At 34.2% G+C, this 19,630-nt stretch overlaps 1 protein-coding gene across 4 annotated transcripts in view; it reads right to left on the bottom strand.

Annotated features, from left to right (window-relative positions):
- CNTN6 (contactin 6) overlaps positions 1-17,549 on the bottom strand; it is a 356,073-nt gene extending 338,524 nt beyond the window's left edge. For 2 of the 4 annotated variants that reach the window (XM_032149519.2, XM_058437172.1), the window contains exon 1: positions 17,112-17,549. The gene's annotated coding sequence lies outside the window, so the exon portion shown is untranslated. Of the gene's footprint in view, positions 1-17,017; positions 17,035-17,111 lie in introns of those variants that run through there. The other 2 variants (XM_032149518.2, XM_058437173.1) reach the window with 2 other exon arrangements.
- Between the last annotated feature and the right edge of the window lie 2,081 nt (positions 17,550-19,630).

Genomic DNA, 19,630 nt, shown 5'->3' with positions numbered 1-19,630 from the left:
GAGAGCTGAAAGGCAATTGAACAGAGAGGAACATCATCTTCAGAAATTAGCTACCACACCTGGAGCGTGGTCAAACATTAATAAACTGTTCAGCTTTTGTCACCCTGGAAAATTTAAAATTCAGAGCCATTTTATTTTGATCTTTTGGAATCTAAAATATGATTAATGACACATTTAATGAGCAATCTAATTTTAAGGAGGAAAGGTTATTTGTTTTACCCTCTCACAATATGTGCAATAAAAAGTGGCATCTTTGAATGGCAGTTGCAAATGAATGCTCTTGGATTTGCCATGAATAAATATTCAGTCATGTCATAATTATCTATAGAATTGAACCGATTTAAAATTTATTCTTCAAATGAACAATAACATTTTGAAATGGGTACTCAACAATTATAATTTTAAACCATATGACATATTTTATGATCATTTTCTGGCTTTTGTGTGAAAAACACCTATTTATCAGCAAGGTCAACTGAATTTCTCTTACTAGTATCATTGTGATAATTACATTTATGTGCCAACTTGACTAGGCTATGAGGTACCCATATTAAATAATATTTTGGACATGTCTGTGAGGGTGTTTCCAGATAAAATTGGCATTTGAGTCAGGGGACTCAGTAAAGTAGATTGCCGTTTCCAATGTAGGTATCATGTAATCCATTGAGACCCTTAATAAAACAGAAAATGGAGAAAGGGAAAATTCATATATTTAGAGATAGATAGACAGATAGATAGATAGATAGATAGATAGATAGATAGATAGATAGATAGATAGATAATGTGGCACTATTCATCCTATTTCTCTGAAGACCCTCAACTAATATTTGAGTAACTCATCGTTGTTTATTATTATTATTATTATTGACCAAAATGATATATGTCAGCAAAACAAAATAATCCCACTATGCAGTAAAAATCCATGTGATAATTTTGGTTACGTTTTTGGCCTCTAAATTGTTCTGGTTAACCATGAGTCCAGAGAATATGTGAAGCGAAAGGGAAAGTTCATTGGAAAGACGTCTAGCCAACATTACTTATAACCTGATATAAAAGTAACACTCAAGTCCACAGTGTACTACAAATCACTTAAGAAATTTATAAAGGTTCTTAAGAATCAAAGAAAGTCAGCTATGTTCTTGACTCTAAGCACATGGATATCTGTGAACCCACCTTGCTCTTCATATTTTTATCCTTGAAGGCCAAAATCAGCAAGTATTTCTTATATATTGGTCTTTGTTCAAAATTCAACTAATTCCAACTAATTCTGCACATATCATACACATCAAAGTGAAAACGAATTTAGCAAGAATTTCCCATCTATATTTTTTTCATTTGCCTGGTCTGATTGCAGAGTTTATAATTTTAAAGACTTTTAAATTCAAAATTAACCAACACATGACTTTCAGAGACATGTCTGGGTATCTTTTTAATAGTATGAATAAATTAAGGGTATGCAAGGAGCAAAACAGAAAACTCAAAGACACTGCATAGCATTTTATTTTCCTTGTGAGAACTGAAAAAGTGGCTATTTATTGAAGGCTACATAACAAACCACTTCACAACCTAGTGGTTAAAACAACAACGATTCATTATTTCTCAAATTTCTGTGGGTTCGCTGGCCTGTTCTTTGTATCCAGGCAGTGTCACCATTTCACAACTGGACCAAAGGATCCCAGGAAGCCTCCCTTGCATGCCTGGGTGAAGACTCTTGGCTGGAGAGTCCTTGTGGTCTCTCTCTTCATGTGGTGTTTCATCTTTCAAGTATTCCATAAGCCTCTCTTTTCAGTACATACCCTGACTTCCTTCCTGCATAGGGTTTGGGCTCCAAGAACATGAAAGCAGAAGCTGCTTGGTTTTTGAAGGGCTAAGAATTGGCACAGCTTGACTTCCACCAATTCTATTGTTCAAAAAAAATTATGAGGCCAGGTCCCAGTTAGAGAGAAGGAAATAGATACTACTTTTTAAAGGGAGGAGTGGCCTGCATATACAAGGAAGGGAGGAATTGTTGGTGGCCATGTTTGGAGATTATCCACGACAGTGAGAATATTACATTATATTTTATAATATATTATTATATATATAAATTTTTATATTTTCATATTATATTTTCAGAAAGTCTCAGAATGAAATATACATACATTTCATTCTGTATATTTATATATATTACATATTTTATTCTGAGTATACAAGACTATTTTTATAACACTTTCTCAGAATAAAAACATTAGAACTTTTGTTTTCCTTAAAACATAAAATTTAGGAAAATACTCAGGAGTAATTTTTTGGAGCATGTATTATATATGATTTCATTTTTCTGTTATTATTTTATATATTTTCCAATCTTTTTTTTTTTTTGAGATGGAGTCTCGCTCTGTCGCCCAGGCTGGAGTGCAGTGGCACGATCTCAGCTCACTGCAAGCTCCGTCTCCCTGGTTCATGCCATTCTCCTGCCTCAGCCTCCCAAGTAGCTGGGACTACAGGCGCCCGCCATCACGCCCAGCTAATTTTTTGTACATTTAGTAGAGACGGGGTTTCACCATGTTAGCCAGGATGGTCTAGATCTCCTGACCTCGTGATCTGCCCGCCTCGGCCTCCCAAAGTGCTGGCATTACAGGCGTGAGCCACCGCACCCGGCCCTATTTTCCAATCTTTTTACTTTGCATTTGTACTTCAAAAATTAACAAAACATTGTTTTACTTGTTTCCATTTGTTTCAATTGAGTATTATGAAAAACGGCTTATGGGGAAAAAAAAGCACAAAAACTCAGAGTTTGTGAAATTCAAAGCAAGTTTTGTCTTGTCAAAGCAGAAGAAAGCCCAGATAGATGCATATTTTTTCCTTGCCTATTCATTTCCTTCCTGGGTTCCCTGTCTGCCTGATGCCACGTACCTGGATAAGAAAAAATGATATTTGCCACATACTAGACAGGATGATTATTTCAATGCCTAGGTCTGACTGTATTACTTCATTCTCAAAAATCACCAGTAGCTCCTCTAATTTGTTAAGAACAAAATTAAAAGGCTTAGCATGGGCTGCAGAAACCTCTTGGTCAGCTTCTCGTACTTCTTTAGACTCTTCTGTCACCTGGATCTCTCATCCTCCAGGACTTCATCTTGGTTTTCTCAGTCCCTCGCTCCTGCCATGTCCCCTCCCCTCATCTACTCTTCTTTCCATGTAAACATTTTCTCCTTACATGGAACTAGCCGGTGCCTACTCATGACTTCCCTATGGAAGCCTTCACTGACTTTCCTCACTTGGTCATTTTGTCCTCTGAAGTACCTGTTCTTTGTGGGCACTTAGATGATATTTTATGTAGCAATTTAATTCAAGTATGTTTCCTCAAAATGCCCTAAGATTCATGAGGACAGTGTGTATCTCTAAGCCATGATACTCCAGAGTTTTAAACGTGGTGGATAGATCCAGATAAATAGTTACTGAATTCATCAATCATTCAGTGAGGAAAACGTTAATGGATGAGGTGGCCACTGAGTAATTTTTTAGCAGAAAAAAAGTTGATTTACTGCTCAATATGTAAAAAGAGTTGAAAATGTATCTCTCAATAAAACAGAACTAAACTAAACTAAACTAAACTAAAATGCTACCTGTGGTATTGAGATTGCTTCACACAACTGAATTTGATTTGTTAGTGAGGATAAGGACCAGGTAAACAACTTCTTATTAGCAAACTCAGCAATAGATGCTGTTTTTATTCACCAGTATTTCTTATTCCCCTCTTTCTAGGCACATAAGGAATTTCACTTCTTCATTCACTCTCTTGAGTGCTTTGCTTCAGCCAATGAAATGTGAATTCAAGTGAGATTTATCACTTCTGGGTGAAAGTGTTTAATTGCCACTGAAAGTCTCTAGAACTACCTCTTTACTGAAATTGTGGAAGCATGTATTCACATGGTATTATAACACCGACATTCTCATAATGGACAGTTGCCTCACAGATGTACACAAAGAAATCTTTGTTTCAGACTCCTAAGATTTGGGGGGTGGTTTGTTATTGTAGCGTAATGTGTCCTAACTTGTTTAATAAATGTGGTTATTCTAAGCTATAAGTAAAATATGTTAGTTTCATGGCTTTAATATTTATTACTAAATATGCCAAAGTTTGAGAGAGAGAGAGAGACAGATTGTATGTGTGTGTGTGAGTGTGTGTGTGTGTGTGTGTGTGTGTATTACAGACAGGGGTCTCACTTTGTTGCCTAGGCTGGTCTCGAACACCTGGCCTCAGATCTAAATCAAACACAAATTTGTTCCTAAAACTCTCTTTGGCAAAGTCAAACACCTTATTTCATTATGTTCTGCCAAAGTCAAATAACATCAAATATTAACATAATGTGTTATGGTAACGTAAATGCAAGTTAAACCAAAAATAAGAAGTTCTTTCTTGTTCTGACTATCTGGAAAAGCAAGTTATACATCTCACATTTTGGGAGGGTTTTTGAAAAAGAAAATATCACACACCTTGTGTATACTTTACCTATCTGTAACGTATAAATTATTTCTTAACTCAGGGATGATTACAATTTCCTTTTACCCTCAAACCTATTCCCTGTTCGCCGTGTGCAGTCCTGAATTTTCCTAACATACCAAATTACTGAAAAGCCCACAATATAGATTACCTCCAAAACAAAGGTCTCAAATCCAATTTATAATGATGAAATAAATAACTACTTAAATTTCCTGACTGCTTCATCATGGAGTGGATTACCACGGTTGCCAAGGGCAGACACATAAATTGAAGTTTGACATTAATTATCATTTTAATATGTGCTATTTTGTTCACCATTAGATTTAGATGACACTCTAATAGCATACCTGGAATGAGCACAGATGTATTTGAATTTATGTTTCTCTAGTATACTTAGAATCTACATTCATTAAGAAGGCATTTAATGATCACACACCACAGGCCAGACACTGCTAGGTGCTGGAGCTAAAAAGTTGATAACATTGGACCTATATTTAGAAAACTTTAAGTTGTAGACTTGCTCATGACCGGACGTGCAATTTGGGACAAACACTGATTTATCTTTAATAAGACTAGAACAATAACTGTGTATCACTTATAGCTATAAAAATACATTTAGAAACACTATTTCAGTTTTCATCTGACCGTTCTGAGTTTGTGAAAGCCAGGTCAGGTATTGCCGGCGGCACAGTGTACATTTGAAGATCGAGGTTCAAGTAATTTATAAAACATTTTTCACATTTTTCAAGGTTTCACACTTAAAATGTAATAAGTTAAATGTCTTATAAACTTGAAGAAAAGTGAAAATTACAAGTTATCTCATTGATATATGATGAACTTCCTGAGCAAAAGAAAAAATGTAAAATATCAAAAGAATAAACAAAGGACAGAGGCTGTCTTCTGCAAAATGAGCAGATACAAATGGTTCAAACACTCATGAAGTATTCATTCAGGCATGTATTTTCCAAAAAATGTAAGATAGAGCAATACTGAAATACTATTATCTGTGTATTTGTCTTGTAATCCAATCGGAAAGTATTTACAATTAATAATATTTAGTATTAACAAGGATGGCCACAAAGAGCATTCACCTGCCTGAAAGTACAGAGGGAGTTGTCTTCCTAAAGGACAATTTAGTAATATACACACTCACATTTTTAAAAACCCACAATTTGACATGGAAATTGTACTACTAGGAATTTGTTTTTAAGAAATAATCAGACACATATTAAAAGATTCAGGTACAAGGGTATGATCATAGCATTGTTGAATAAATTGTGTAAAAGATAAATATCTAACAATAGGTTATTGGTTTGAGTAAACAGGGAACACCCATCTGGTGAAAAATCCTTCAGCATTAGGAGAATATTTAATGATACTTGAGAATATTTATAAGATGTTAATTAATAAAAGCAAGCTATAAAGCAGAACATATGCATTCATTTCAATTTTGTATTTTAAATGTGCACACACACACACACACACGTACACACATATACAAGATTACTGAATGGATGCCATACGCAGAGTAATAGAATAACAATCTATGCATATTTTGTTTTCTCTAAATTTTGTATAATAAACATATGATTTTATAATTGGAAAAATGTATTAAGCAATATTCTGTTGGCTATTAATTTTCCTTCACTTGTTATATACATACTAATTTACCAAGGTTATTAAATAATTTAGTGAAGTTTGCAAATTTTGAACAAATTTTACCTTCTTAGTAAATCCACTAGTACTATGCACTTGATGAAAATGAATAACTTTCAGGTAAAGAGTTGGAAATTAGGAAATTCCATAAACATGTATATAATATGAGATCCTATTTTTGTTAATCCTCTGAAAAAACCCAGAATATATCACTCTCTATAAAAATAGAGGAATGATTATTATTCTTAGTAAATATATGTTTCTTTTTATTTAGTCTTTTTGGCGCATCTCACTATGCAAGTTTACTAAAATAATCATCTTGGAATTAAATAATTTAATGGCTTCTAATGCTCATTTGTCAGGTAAGACCTAAAATTAACAATGTTAGCCCCCCCTTCCACTTGGTAGGGATGTATAGTTAATTGAATTCAAGAATACATATCAGAATGTGAATTTTACAGGAGCAGAACTCTTCTCTGTCTTGTTCATAGTTGCATCACTAGTGCCCAAAATAGCTTCTATTACACAGTAAGTACTCAGCCAATATTTGTGGAATTGTTACTAGTATATATTGTTGAATAAAAATATTAATATGGTAATTTAGTATGTTAAATTATTAATCAGAATTAACTAGAATTTTTGTACGAATTGAAGACAGTTTCATGTAGAAAAAAATCATAAAAGAAAATAATATCCAGCGGCTAATACTCAAAGACTAACATTATTTTTGGATATCTAAAGATATATGTGAATCTTGAAACTTCACTGGCAGAAAATGAATTTTTGTTCCATGTTTCTTTGGAAAAATAACTTTTGCCTCAAAAGTAAAAGGAGCCCCCTAATGGTAAAAGCAATTGGCTCAGGCATTGTGTCTTGTGTGTGTAATTTCTTAAAAACCGCTATTTGGCTTCCTATGTTGAACTATGCATAATGAACAGATTATTTTTCTTTAAACTCCAGTGTCTCTTTTTCTATGAGAAAATTGTTTCTGTTTATTGCATAATCACTCTGTACATCTGCATGACAAAAGGCAGAATAAGAATGAAGTCAGTAAAAATAATGCTTTTGCCACCTAAGTGCCCTAAAGAAAGCAGACAGAAAGCTTCCTTCTCTTGTCTACAAACCCCATAGGCACAGTCTGCAGAAAGTGACAAAAAAAAGTAAAGTCGGCAGCTCTGAAAAAACTATATTTTATAACCACCAGCTAATTCTAATAGAACTATTTTCGGCATATACTTTTGTGGTAAATTTATAAATAGGGCTGTCAAAATTCTACCTGTCAGCAACACAGATTCACAACTGAGCATGTTTAGGAATTGACTAACGACATTAAATGCCTAGAAAACACCTTCAAGTTCCACATTAAACAAGTGTGTTCTATCAAGTCTAGTATAACAGAAACTTTTTCATCTCAACACAACTTTGAGGATTTTCTTTTTTTTTTATTGAGACATGAAGTCTCGCTCTGTTGCCCAGGCTGGAGTGCAGTGGCGCAATCTCGGCTCACTGCAAGCTCCGCCTCCCGGGTTCACACCATTCTTCTGCCTCAGCCTCCTGAGTAGCTGGGACTACAGGCGCCCACCACCACACCCGGCTGGTTTTCTGTATTTTTAGTAGAGACAGGTTTCACAGTGTTAAGTCAGGATGGTCTTGATCTCCTGACCTCGTGATCCGCCCACCTCAGCCTCCTAAAGTGCTGGAATTACAGGCGTGAGCCACTGCGCCCGGCAGGACTATTCTTTAATTTATTCTGAACTCTGCTGATAGAAAATTAGCAGCACATCTGATTTCTGACTTTCTCTTTCGTTTACTGTGCGTTAGTGATTGGGAGACCCTGATAGATGCCAGAGAGGAAAATCATGTTCTTTCACTAAAAGCTTTATTCCAGCAAGTATATGGCACTCCTGCTATTTAGAAAGATAGCTCAGTGGTCTCCACAAAGAGCTCCTTACACAACCACATTAGACATACAAATGTAGGAAACCAAATAAATTAAACTTTGAAACAACATGCAGAAAAGGCATTGAAAATAAAATGTCTGCATTCTTTTGAGAGCTCATTCATGTTGGCCTCTTACACACGAGTGATAAATTACTAGAAACTTCACCAAATATCTTATTTGAGTCTCTCCTTCTCGCCTTAAAAGAAGACTTTTAAAAAAGGATTTTAGAAGGATCTATCCAATATTCTCACCTTTATTCAGCAGAAATCATCTAAAAAAAATGGTCCATTTAGCATTCAGCTTGTACTGTGTCACTCGAATTGCTGTGCTAACAAAGTTTTTGAATAATTGCCTCTACATTTTAAGAATTTGCACACCATTAAACTTAAGGAATTAATAGAGCTGCCACTCCCAAAGAATATATAAACTAATAACATCCACTGGCTTGCTTTTCTAACTAAATTCTAGAGCTCCCTAACATATTCTCTCATTGAACTAAACCAAGCACTTTAATTTGTTACAGTAACGTTTGTGGAGCCAATGGAAAGACATACACAATTGACATTAACCATTTCTTATTAGATTATATACCTGAGACTTGACAATGTTTCCAGGAAAAAAATTAGCACATGTTCCATTTGCCTATCCAAAATAACTCCATGAAACCATGAAAGTACCTGATAAAAATAAAATATGAGCAAGTGAGTTTGATGACTTTCTAAACGATGGAAAGCAGATGGGAACAAGTCCAGCAAACATGGAAGTATAGGGAAGTACATGGCACCATGCAACGTGAAGAGGGATTTCTTTTCCACTACAAACACATATAAATGCTATATAAGTATAAAAACTCTTTAAGAAGTACATATAGCTGAAGTTAAATGTTAAAGAGGTAAGCCCTCAGAGGCACCAAATGGAGAGAAATTCAGACTGGCAAGGAGATTGTAAAGTTGGAATAACCTCCCAAAAAGGGATCCTTTGCATTACATAGCTGACCTTATAGAAACTTAGTGATGTGGTAGAAAAAAGAATCCCCAAAAGGCAATCAGAACCCAGAATATGCACTGTACTTGGTTGTAGGGCCCAAATTCATTCTGTCTATATGGTAAGATAATTTGAAGCCAAAAAATTCACATATAAAATAGTCCAGAACCAGAGATATTTGTAGAGCCACTGTAGAAGCAATAGCAATGAAATGCTATGCAAAAGCACGCACAACTCAAACAATGTTGGTCTTCCACAGAAAACAACATCTGTTGAAGGGAATTTGTCATAAAAAAATTATGAGCACCAGGAAGAATGAACCACCATGAGGGAAATCCAGCAGACAAAAGTAATAAAGAAATTTAACTCTAAAAATTAAAATAGTAAAACAATCACAACCTAAAATAAACTTACTGAAATTTTTTCAAGAGCTTAAGAATGGGAGAGAAGCTATTAAGAACAAGCAGAATAGCAGGATAATTTTTAAAAGAGCAATATAAATTATAGAAATTAAAACTTTTTCAAAAAATAAAAGTATAAAATACAGATCAGTAGAAACTACACTGACTGCAACACTAGAAAATGAAAGAAATGAAAAGAAATCAAAGACAGAAGCCTAGAAATAATGAACAAACATTCCTGAAGGAGAAAATAAAGAGATTTAAAAGATGCAAGATTGAAATATATAATAGCTGAGAATTTTTCAGAATTGAAGAAAGATTTAGGAGCTTGCAGAGGCCTAAACGAGATAAATTTGAAACAACTCCACAACTACACACATTGCAGTGAACTTGAAGAAATCAATGACAAAAAGAAATTCTTAAAATCCATCTGAGTGAAAAGACGAATATTTCTTCAAAGGTGTGATAATTACATCGTAAACAGTCCTCTCATAAGCAAAATGATATTCCAGAAGATCATGGAACAGAATATGCAAAAATTGTTGAGAGAAAAGTATCATCCACATAGAGTGGTCTGACGAACTACATACAGTATTATTTTAGAATGTGACTAACATAAGCGATTTTCAACAAATAAATTTTAAGGGAGTTTAAAACAATTTTTGAATGACCTTAAAATGGTCTTCAGAGCACAAGAAGAGAATCTAGGAGATGCACATAAATAGCAAGAATATGGTAAATAAAGAACTCAGGAAATCACGTCATAAGTCTAAAAAAACCTTGACAGAAATATTGGGGGCAGTTTAAAAATAAATAGTGCAAATATGAGCACTGGGAGAAATATCTCAGAGTAAATTTAAACAAGTCATTGTCCTGTTTATGAAGAAGATATATATACTATCTTTAGTCTTTATTTGAAAATGTAAAAGCACATTTTATGTTAAAATAGTTATTTACTAAAATATGATACAGGGAGTATACCATTTTTAACTAATGAAAGTTGAAAAAAATGAATAAAGAATATTTGCTCAAACTGATAAAAGACTGTTTACTAAAAAACACTTTAGTTGAATATGAAATAAGAAGTAAGAAATAAGCACAACTTCATCAACATCATAGTAGGTGCGGATGAATTAAGTACATTTGTTGAAATATAGGAATTCTGAGACCAGAAATAACAAACATGAAATTGTTGACATGCAGCACGGACTTGATATTCTTAATGAAAATCTCACTTAATGTGTATAAGTTTTCAATGTATGTGATAATAGAACATTGCAATAGTGAATATTTTCAATAAATTAAATATTCCTCAATAAGGGAATGAATAATAAGAATATAAAATACATAAGGTGAAATATATCCTAGAACTGTATTTATTTATTTATTTATTATTATTTTTTGAGATGGAGTCTGGCTCTGTTGCCCAGGCTGGAGTGCAGTGGCGCAATCTTGCCTCACTGCAAGCTCTGCCTCCCAGGTTCATGCCATTCTCCTGCCTCAGCCTCCTGAGTAGCTGGGACTACAGGCGCCCGCCACCAACAGGTCCTGCTAATTTTTTGTATTTTTAGTAGAGACAGGGTTTCACCGTGTTAGCCAGGATGGTCTTGATTTCCTGACCTCGTGATCCGCCCACCTTGGCCTCCCGAAGTGCTGGGATTACAGGCGTGAGCCACTGCGCCCAGCGAACTGTGTTTATTTATAAGAATGAGTCTAAATAGTCTAATATGGAATGAGTTACACAAGTTAAATAAGTATGCTTTCAATATGATACCATTTCCATAATATTTTAAAACAATATTTTATATAGGCATACATATATAAAAATTATATATAAATATACAATTCATGGTAATGTAGAGTGAGGAATGGACTAGGTAGAGTTACAATGTAGGCCCTTATCATATATTGTATTAGTATTTTCATTTTATGAATACTGAAGATGTTAAATCTCCAATAAAATTTAGCATCTGGTAATTCTGGGGCTGGGAATTGATCATTATTAAATTTAATCCTTCCCTGAATACTTAAAATTTCACACTTTACCAAAAAAAAAATATGCATTACTGCCAAAAGAATTCAGACTTATGTAACACCTAAAATTGTATTGTGAAAGTGTGAAAATAGGAAAAACTGCCCATCTTTTAAAAAATGGAGTCAGCAGACATGATGTTGAGTTTATAGATTCTGCAATAGAAGTCAAATATATTATTCAAATGTATAATGGTGGCTAGAAGGAAAACATTACAATAAAATAAACTATAGAAAATATCTCTGTGAAATAAGACAGGAAATCATGGAAAGGTCTTTATTTTTTATTTTATTGTTTTCTCTATAATTTCAAATTTTATTGTTGTTGTTTCCAGGTGCATACATTACTTTATAAAGGCATTATCATAAAAAAAGAACAACAACAACAACAACAACATAAAACAACAGAAAAGAAATGTACAAGTATTTGCAATGTTTTTCTTTGAAGAAAGAAATTCTGGCTGATTTGTTCTCATGCTTTTCTGTTCATTGCTTTTATAATAAAAAAATCAAATATACCCTTTTTCTTGATCATGTCCAATTGCTTGGTGTATACAGAAATATCATTTCCATTTTTAATCTAGTTGGATCCAGAGACCAGCATCTCTGTATCTTCTCACCATTTTTCCTGAGCTCTATTTTAATATCCACTTATGATTTACACTCCAAATTTAATTCTCTACTAAATACCCAATGCAATTGATTAGATGATAATTATACTTTTATTCTTTTCATTGTTTTATATTATTTTTACCCAATTGATCCCAAGGCTCATACATAAATGTTATAATAGCAATAATAATATAACAATAACTAAACAACTAACACATAGAGTGCTTCTTGATTGCCAGGCTTTCTTCCAAGATTTTTTACATATTTACCTGCTGAATTCTCTTGATAATACTGTAAAGTCAATACTAATATTGTCTCCACTATGAATGGGGAAACTGAAGTATAAAGAGGCTAGAAACTTGCCGAAGACCACAGAGCTATTCTGTGCTAGATATAGGGAAGGAAAGCTACAATGGGTGGCACTTCAGCTCAAGAGCTTGCCTCCTGAATCTTGCTCTCATTATCATTTTATTGACACTGAGAAATTGCGATTTGTTTTTTAGTAAGATCATTAGTTTTTTATAATACTTCACGGGACACATCATGCTCTTTTATTGCCTCTTTTAAGGATTTGAGATCTAGGGAAATTCAGTTATTTATTCATTCATTTATTCATTTAATTGTAAACCTAATACATATAAGTTTTATACTCAGTATACTTTCAAAAAGGATTTGAGTCTACAGATTTTGATTCATGTTACTACGATGTAAAGTTTCTGTAAATTACCTTAGGACTCACTGCAAAATAGTTAAGTAGGCCACAGACTTCATCAATATAAACTAATATGGGACATTATCGGAAGGCATGCCCAATGGCTCTGTTTTTTCCTCTACTATGTCCTGTGTTATGCCTTTACCATAACAAATGTTTAATACTACAACACATCATGCAGATGAACTCAGTTTTAACTAGGATAGCTCTTTTCAATATGAATACTGACAATAACAACATTCTAATAAAATTTTCATTCAAAAAATTCTTCCAAACTGAAAGATTGCTATTTAAAACTCCTTAAATAGATTTTTAAATTTCCTCTATTGTCCCACAGAAACAATAAAGAGAAATATAAAAGGTAGCAGTGGTAGTGGTAGGGATAAAAAGCAAAGCAAAAACGCTCTGTCTTCAATGAAAATGTTAGTGGACACAACCCCAAAACACAGCTTGAAGCCCATTTCCATTGTAGCCAAATGCTAAAAATCATGGACCTTTGGGGGACATCAGATAAAACCCGTAAGTACTCTCTTTTTCTCTTACTTTCAGGAGGATACAGATTGCCCAAAGACCTGCCAGCTCAACATGGCACATGGATACATATGTAACAAACCTGCACATTGTGCACATGTACCCTAAAACCTAAAGTATAATAATAATAAAAAAAAAGAAACCAGAAAAAAAAAAAAGACCTGCCAGCTGAGGAAATTGCTAGAGTGTTAAGAGAAGGAAACATGTATTTACAAGATCACAACACAGAAGTTTGTGCCTTAATAGGTTTATTGTAAGCTATACTATTAATTCAAGTGGCAAAGAAGAGAACAAGTGGCTCTCAAGTAAAGAAGATAACCAACTTGTCAATTAAAATTGAAAAGAAATTTGGATATGAAAGATGTGGAAAGTAGACAAATGAGATACAACATGTACAAAATTGGTGACCCTGAAGAAAAGAAACAAGCAAGATAACCACAATTTGGCCAAGCCCAGTTAGGGGACAAAAAGGAAATAGTACAACAAATCCTGAAATAAAAGAATCTTAAATTAATGGGGCAAACTTCAAAAAAAGTTAATGAAAATGTAACAAATCCAGGAATATTCTGTAAAAACAAACACGCATACACACACACACAAACACACACACACACACACCCCCAAAAAATCACGTAGGCATTTATCAGAAAAAAAGCAAGTCACATTCAACGACGGAAATTGCAGACATACCTAAAAATGTTGCACAACTTTCAGTACAGGAAGGGTCTCCAAAAATGTTTAAACATTTACACATTTCCAAAAGAAAAAATTAAGCTTGATCCAAGAAAGATAACGTATCTTGCATGTCTATGGCAAAAGAAATACATGTTCAAGTATGCAAACTCACAGAAACTATACCACCTATGACTATTTCTTTGGTGGAGAGGTACTACTTACTGAAATCTAACGACCCAAAAAATAATTCAAAATAAAGAACACAGGAATGGTGAATTGGGTAGTAAAAGCCTGTTGATAAAGAATAATTCCTTACAAATTTGAAATGAGTTTAAACTGAGACCATGGGAATTCAGCCAGAATATACGTACTCAATAATATAAAACCGATGTAGTTTAAATTCAGGTGGTATGGGTAGAGTTGATGACAACAAATCACATTGCAAATGCATTTAACTGTCATAACAAGCCTTGTTATAAAAGTTTGTTTACTATTTAAACGTGAATCCAAAAAAAATCTTCAAACTATTTCTATTTTCAAAATTTTCGGTCTTAACTGTAAGAGTATTATTCTGGACATAATATCTCCCTTGGAAAGAAATCTATACCTGAAATTTAACAATTTCTTCAATGTTGTTTCAACTTCTCTTTTTTCAGCTTAATTAAAATCTAAAATCAAAAATTAAACTCAATATTTCTGGGTTTTTTTGTTTTGTTTTGTTGTTGTTGTTGTTGTTGTTGAGACGGAGTTTCACTCTATCACCCAGGCTGGAGTGCAGTGGCGCGATCTCTGCTCACTGCAAGCTCCGCCTCCCAGGTTCAAGCGATTCTCCTGCCTCAGCTTCCTGAGTAGCTGTGACTACAGGCACACGCAAAAACGCCTAGCTAATTTTTGTATTTTTAGTAGAAATGGGGTTTCACCATGTTGGCCAGGATGGTCTCAATCTCTTGACCTCATGATCCGCCTGCCTCGGCCTCCCAAAGTGCTGGGATTACAGGTGTGAGCCACCGTGCGCGGCCAATATTTCTGTTTTTTTAAGTGTAGGATAAGATCTCATTCTTACAGAAGAGTATCTATTAATGACTATATTATCTAAATATTTATTTATTTTTAAAAAGGTGTATAGTAAGAAACCATTCTTACAAAAATATTTATCTCTCATCTTATCTGAATTTAGGCATCAGTATGTCTCCAATGATAGTCGCCAAATTACATGATTGTTATTTACAGGTGATGGGGTTTCCTTTTTGAAATTTTATGTATAGTTTGAGTCATTTTTAATGGGTAGAACTTATACTTCTGCATTCCAATTAATATGCTATTAAAATAAACAGTGAATAAATAAGTAAATATTTTGTATTCCTTCTCCTCACATAAAAGAATTTAAAAGGTACAAATTTACTATCATACTAACGAGCATTTTTACTTACTAAAAAAAAAAAAAAAACCAGAAGTATGCAATCAATTTAATATACCACATATTCTTTTCACAACATAATTGACTTTTTTTGGGGGGGGTCTAAACTCAGGGGAAATATGTGATCCTTTTCTAAGTAAACAAGTGAATTTGTTTTCATTAAGGAAAGTTACATAAAAATTCTAAAAAAATATTCTGGTCCTTCACTACAAATATTCAAAGGAAGTAATGCAATGAAGTCATTTATAAATGATTGACTTTTTTGCTAAGATGTGATAAGTTATGCATTTATATAACCTCATATAAAGCTTCATATAAAAGTTTCCACATTTATATATTTGAAATCTTTGGACTGCACAGCCATGACTATTGCTAAAAAAAAAAAAAAAAAGAAAAAGAAAAACCCCACTGAAACATCAAAGATGAAATGCTTCTGTATTTCTGGTTTTTTTACACAAATTGTGTTAGTATTTTTGTATGTTTATGTTTGTTTTGTGAACACGCATATGTTTACACATGTGTGTGAAGGAGGGGGGAAAAAGGGTCTGCTTAAACATTTCTTTCCTTATAAAATACAATGCACATAAATTGGTGAAACCTTCAACAACAATAAAAAGATGATAAACCCATCAGATAAATGAAAATTGCTCAAAACAAGCAATTCAATATTCAGCATATGCTCCTTCTTTTACAGACATCTTCAGAAAACATTGCCACTGTAGATAAAATTATGAATACCTCATTTTCCAAATTGATTCTGTGTAATTCTACTGTTCTCTCTATTTTTTCTCAGTGTAACTTCTATTTAGTCATTCTGTGAATGTTTCTCAGAGGACATAGTCAGGATGCTGATTATTTAAACATAAGTAGTTTTCATTTGGAGAAGCAAAAACTATGAATTCCAATTTTCCCCCCAAACCCCAATGTTGTAGTATCCCATTAACATAATGGGTTATACGTGGCTAATCTCAGAGCTCTTAAAAGTTTTGTTCCCAAGTCATCAACTTCTGAAAGTTTCCATAAAGTATTATAAGAACCTTAACACTGAAAACTTAACTGGTGTAAATGGCAAAGGAAACTCCAGAGGCTATTATCTAGAAGCTGGGTATAAAGCAAAATGCCAGACAAAATTTGGTGAGCCCATATGACCTCCAGTCTTGCTTTGCTCCCCTTACCAAATCCTCCCCTAGGAAACTTTATAACCGTTCTTTTAAATCATCCGGTGAAAACTGCAAACCCCACCCCTCATCCCTTTGATTAAAATAAAAAAAGACAAAAAACATTTAGCGATCACATTTTCCCATCTGCCGTTACAGAAAGGGTGTGTAGTCATCTGAAAGTCCCAGAATTAGCACTGTCATCCCGTCTTGCCCATTAGTTTTACTGCAGCAAAGACTAGTGAAACACTGAAAAATATACCTGTAGTCTTTCTTTCCCTGGTTTGATCCTAACCTTCTGGAATACAGATTCAATACATTTCTCCCACACAAGGAATAAATGCATTTTAAACATCAGCATCATAGAAACACAGCATCAATAAAGCAGTGACTTCTCCCCCAACCTCAGCTTTTACCTGTTATGCTAATACAAAGACATTGAAAGGAAGAAAAGCTGCAGCTTGCCCAGCAATATTCTCATTGCAGCAGACAGCACAATTTTGTACTTACAGATCTTACCAGGGAAATGTCTCAGGATCTTTACAATTTTTCTGCAGAACTCTGTTTCAAGCTTTCAGCCAGGCATGCTGTGCATCCAGGCAGAACCAAGCCGTATGGAATGTCTATGCAGCTGGGAGATAATGGGACTCTTTTTCCCAGCTGGGACTGCAAGCCTTTTATCCACTGAGTATTGCGTGGCTTTTCTCTGGTCTTAAGCATGAAATACGCTCCTCTCCCGCTGCATTCCTGTCGGAGCCTAGACAATCAGTTCTTGAGGCAAATGTGCAAAGCTCTCGTTTGGAATATTCAAAAGGAAAATTCTTTCTACATTGAAAGCCAGCTCTATCTTCATCAACCTTCACAGAATCAGAGAGAGCTGAGAGCAGCTGCCATTCCAGTGGCATGAAAGATTAAATTCACCCTCCTCTTTCTTTGACTGGAGATAGTCACTCCGTCGGGTCATCAGAAAATCTCTCTTATTGAAAACTGGGTCAGACTAACTACTTATTAGGTTTCCAATAGGAAAGGAAGTAATTTTTTTCTTCGTCTGGTTTCACTGCATTGTCATTTGCAAGCAGAGATTAAGCTGGTCAAGGGTCTGTACTGATTTAGACAGTATTCAAATGTAAGCTTTTTGAAGCATACCAGTAACTCGTTCTATTAGTGAAGGTGAAGAGAAAAGGGAAATAAAATCAAATGACTGTATGCACTATCACTAAAATCTTTCTAAGTTGTATTTTTTAAATGTGTGTATGATGCTTCTTAAAGACAGGTAAAGAAAGTGAAGTCAAACAAGTCCAAAAGAGTATTGCTGCTTTCCAAGTAACATATTTGTAATTCCAGAGTCAGAGAACAAGTGTCTATGTGTTTGCATAAGAGCTCTGTAAGAAGAAGAAATGTTTTTGTGTTTCACCCTGGGCTCTCCAACTAAACTTTTTAATATGTTTGGGTCTTGTCATTGGGTTTTGAAGGGACTAACTGCTTGAAGGATGAAAACTAAGTAATAGGAATTACACGTACATGCACACAGAGACTCTAATGCATACAAACAACTATAACATGAGAAAAGAATGATAGTTTGGACTTATTTACATGTTGGCATACAAAGAAATTAGCATCTTAAAGTGGATACTGAGAAAATGAAATCCCCAAATCAAATGGAAATAAGTCAAAAGATATTTCTTGGCCTCAGTTTGCTTTCATCTGATGAGCAAGAAGGTTTCTATGACTACATTTTATGACTATGTCCTATGGATTTCTTCACAGGGTCTAACCAACATTATAAGAAGCTTTAGAAAGGAGATGATGTTTCCTAACACAAGGTAAACTCAGAATGGGCTACCCTATTGTTTCTCCCAATTCATAAGAAGGCAAACTAGACTAATAATTTTATAGAAAGAATATCTGTTTTTATTGCCTCTTTTTTTTTTTTAAAAAAAAAGGAGTATTTCTTGCTCTTTGGGAATAAAAATATATTTTATTTGTAAAAATGCCAGGATGACTTTTTCTGCAGAGTTTTAAGAAAAATAATCATTATGTAGTAGGCTTTTTTTTGTGGAAAGAAATTCATTCAAATTTAAAGAATATCCCTTTACTCAATTCTCCAACACTCTGACTCATATTCAAGGACAGCTGATTGCTGTGCTTTCTATTTTACCCAAAAAGGAATAAGAATGAGAAGAAAACTTCAGTAAGCTCCTTGCTTACTTGCCCCTGTGACCATAGACATTCCCTTCATCTTGTTACTTGGGGTGAACCGTGCTGCCTCCTTAAACCAAGCCAGCCACTTGTGCTTTAGATAGTCTTCTACTCAAGGGACCATTCTACCCACTTGTCTCTCTCTGTGGAATCATCAACTCTCCCTACCTTCTGTAGTATTGTAACATAGAGATTTGCTGCTAGTTGGCCCATTTTAAAAATCAGCACCCCTTTAACATCACGTCTTCCTCTGTCTACTACTGCATTTCCTTGCTTCTGTTTATAGTAAAACACTTTGAAGGAATTCTCTGTGCTTATTGTCTCCATTCATCTTTTCTCATTTTATCTTGAATCCAGTTTGATAGTCTTTTGTCCCCACTGTTCCACATAAGGGTTTCTTGTCATAGTCAATACTAAATTATTCATAGAATAATACAATGGTCAACTCAGTCCTAATTTTAACTTGTTGTATCAGTCACACGTAATACAGTTTACCAAGTACTCCTCCTTTAAGCACTGCTTTTGCTTAATTTCTTAAATTTTCTTCTCTTTTACTATCTGCTCCTTCTCAGATCCCTTTGCTGATATCTTCTCATTTTATTAATCTTTAAACACTGGGGGAGGAGGTGTGGGTACCAAGCATATAAAACAAGGTCTGTACACTAAAGGCTACACAGAATTACGAAGGAAAATTAATTAAGACCTAAGTAAGTAAAGAAATATGCCGCATTCATGGATCAAAAACACTAAATATTTTTAAGAAGTCAATTATCTCCCAATAGGTTTTTAGCTTTAAAATAATCTCAGTCAAAATATCAGTAGGTTTTCTT

This window comes from Hylobates moloch, unplaced genomic scaffold (genome assembly GCF_009828535.3).
Source record: "Hylobates moloch isolate HMO894 unplaced genomic scaffold, HMol_V3 SCAFFOLD_4, whole genome shotgun sequence".
NCBI lineage: Eukaryota > Metazoa > Chordata > Mammalia > Primates > Hylobatidae > Hylobates > Hylobates moloch.
Note: the sequence above shows the minus strand (reverse complement) of the source record. Positions and strands in the feature narration are given on the sequence as shown.